The sequence below is a fragment of the Tamandua tetradactyla genome, chromosome 17 (genome assembly GCF_023851605.1).
Source record: "Tamandua tetradactyla isolate mTamTet1 chromosome 17, mTamTet1.pri, whole genome shotgun sequence".
Taxonomy (NCBI): domain Eukaryota; kingdom Metazoa; phylum Chordata; class Mammalia; order Pilosa; family Myrmecophagidae; genus Tamandua; species Tamandua tetradactyla.
In genome coordinates, this window is record NC_135343.1 from 79,331,090 (window position 1) to 79,334,264 (window position 3,175).

The 3,175-nt window shown below is 40.9% G+C and overlaps 1 pseudogene; it reads right to left on the reverse strand.

The window, feature by feature from the left end:
• Nucleotides 1-1,004: 1,004 nt before the first annotated feature.
• LOC143661247 (ubiquitin-ribosomal protein eS31 fusion protein pseudogene) lies at nucleotides 1,005-1,517 on the reverse strand (annotated as a pseudogene).
• Between the last annotated feature and the right edge of the window lie 1,658 nt (nucleotides 1,518-3,175).

A 3,175-nucleotide genomic window follows, 5' to 3' on the forward strand; every position in this document is an offset into this window, starting at 1 on the left:
GACTTCTGACCTATAGAACTGTAAGATAATAAATCTGCATTATCTTAAGCCACTAGTTTTGTGATAATTCGTTACAACATCCATAGGAAACTCATGTCATTTTACACACCAGCCCCCTGTAGGCCCCTGTACGATTCCTTGTGTAAACTCTCGTGACTAGAACTGTGGCTTCATGATGACTTAGCATCAAAAATTCCCCTTTTACTATTTTAACAGGTATTTCTTACCTTATCCAAATTCTATCTTACCTGCTCTTTTTTAAATTTTAATATTTTTATTGTAAAAACTTAATATAGGAACATACAAGCATTCTTGACATGCAAATAAAGTGTATCTCATGGTTTCTGCTGTTCATACTTTTCCCTGGGCAATGAAACTGGGTTTGGACAAAGAATGATGATAACTCTGTGGTTCTTCCAGCTTAGGCTACAACGTTTTGCTCTCCAATGAGGAAAAAAAATACATTATAATAACAAATGTACTTTAGAAAATGGTTCTGCATTGAATCCTGATGGCTGCCTTGGGTGTAAGGCTGGGTTATATTGTCTCTATTTTCAAGGGAGAGGACTGGGAAATTTAGAAGATAAAGGGCTGGTCCAAGGCCACCATCTGGGGATCAAGAGCAAAGTCAAGACTTTAACCAGGTCTTTTCCTTCCACATCCCATCCCTTGTCTACTCAACTGTTTTATGTGTATATATATATATATATACACAGAAAATTCATGCAAAAATTATAGCATACTCACATACCCCCTATTTTGACACTTTGCATTAGTGTGATATTTTTGTTGCAACTGATGAAAGAATATTATGATTGCACTATTCACTACAGTCCATAGGCTACATTAGCTGTATTTTTTTCCTCCTATGCCACTCCCTATCATTAACACCTTGTATTAGTGTGGTACATTTGCTATAACTTATGAAAGAATGTTTTTATACTTGTACTATTAACGCTAGTCCATTATTTACAGTAGGGTTCAGTGTTATACAGGCCTGTTTTTTATATATCTTTTGTTAGTTCGTGTTTTTTATTCACCCACATACCGTTACTTGTCTCTGGTTTGTTGAAGCCATATGTCAGACCACACTTGCCATAGTAATGTCTGTCGAAGAGGCTGGCCATGAAAACGCCAGCACCACATTCATCTGAAGGACACTCTCAATGAAGGCGACTCATTTTGCCATTCTCTCCCGCCTTATGGTATTTCAGGACAGCTGTGTAGCCTTCTTCTTCTTATGCTAATTCTTCTTGGGACTAGTTTAAGACTTCTTCTTCCTTTTCTTAGCACCGCCATGAAGTCCGCACAAGATGAAGAGTGGGCCCTTTTGAATGCTGCAGTCAGACAAGGGGCATCCACCTTCCAGTTGTTTGCCAGCAAAAATCAGTCGCTGCTGATCAGGAGGAATTCCTTCCTTATCCCGGATCCTGGCTTTCACATTTTCTATTCCATGCCAGGGTTCAACCTCAAGGGTAATAGTCTTTCCCTGTTAGGGCTTTTATGAAAATCTGCATCTTGGCAGCAGCTCCACTGCAGATGGTGCTCTGGAAAGCTGTTTTATCTTTAATAATTTTTATTCTAGTGACATATATATAACCTAAAATTCCTTCTTGTAACCTCATTCACATGTACAATTTAGTGCCGTTGGTTGCAGTCTCAGTAGTATGCTATCATTTTTGCGGGTCTCAAAGAGAGAATGAGCTTTATTATGAGGTGGCCAAGTAAGGAGACTGGAGACAAAGCTCAGATCTGTCTCCCCTGAGCTGGAAGTGCTGAGTTTTTATTAAACAAAAGGAGGTGGGCTGAGAGATATTATCTAAGCACAGTGCAATTGGTGAGCAAACATTCAAATTGGGGGTTGTAAGCAGGCCATTATGACAGGTTGTGCATGCATTCAAATTAAGGATTCAACTTAGCTTATACTGACTGGCTGTTAATAGAATCCCTCATTAACATAAGATCAGGGTCAGGGATTCCTTGGCCAGGCAGGTGTCATTAGTTTACAGGGAGTTTGCAGGTGCGGGCCTGGGGGCATGCAGATACTGTTTAAGGGGAGCATCTCATTTCAGCCTGCTTCTGAGTAGCTCTGAGTTAAAGGGGGTGGGGATCATCAGGCTATAAAGGAGGGGGCATGGGAACCTTCTAGTTATAGCACAATTATAAATCTTTCAGCTAATGCAAAATAACAACTACATGTGAAGGAAAGAGGTTCATATATTACCCAGCTATAATAACAAGGAAAAATGCTGACAAATTGTGGGCAGTAGTTTCAGACTTTAAACGTCAGTGGCATCCATTCAGCAAGTTATTCAATGGTTTCACCATTGCCACCGCCCTTATCCAAAACTTTACAATCAACTCAAAAAGAAATTCTGTACAAATTAAGCATTAACTCCCCAATTTCTAACCCCAACCCAGCCCCTGGTAACCCATAATCTAGATGCTAACCCTATGAGTTTATTCAGATTATTTCATATCAGCATCTACTCAACTTTTGCAACGACCCCTTCTCTGTCCATAATTCAACACTTGCCATGTTGGACAACCTCTCTTAGGGTTTCCTGCAGAGTCTGCTGGGAGCTGCTTGCTCACTGCCCCTGCTGTTCTCACAGATCAGAGACGCACTTACATGAGTATTGTCTTGGCTGTGTTCACAGAGCTGCAGTCAACACCCAGAACATGCAGACCTGGAGAGAGGAGGGGAATAGGTAGGAGGCAGGTCGTACCCAAATCTGAATCACTGTGGAAGTGTGGTCAGAAAAGACATTTTTTGTACCATGCTGGCACTATGGTGGATATGATAAGATCAGCTGGTGTTCTTCCACCTCCTCCAGGAGAAGCCCAGGCAGATGAGAATGTGAGAGAAAAGCACAGCAAATGGGCTTGAATAGGTGCTCTCATTTTACAGTCTCACTTCCCATCCCTTTAACTGAACATCATGTCCCTGATCAGCACGTGAGCCTCCCTGCATCCCTCCTGCAGCTGTGAGCTGTGTACATCAAATGTTTACTGAAGTTATCTATTAGGTAGTTGGCTTTTACTATTGATAATTTTTCCTTCTCTTAATTTAAAACAATTTTTCCTTTGAAAGCTCCATTCAATACTCTGGCATTAAAACCCCACCCCCCCAATGTGAATAAAAACAACGTAATTTCCCACCCCCTTCTCTGTA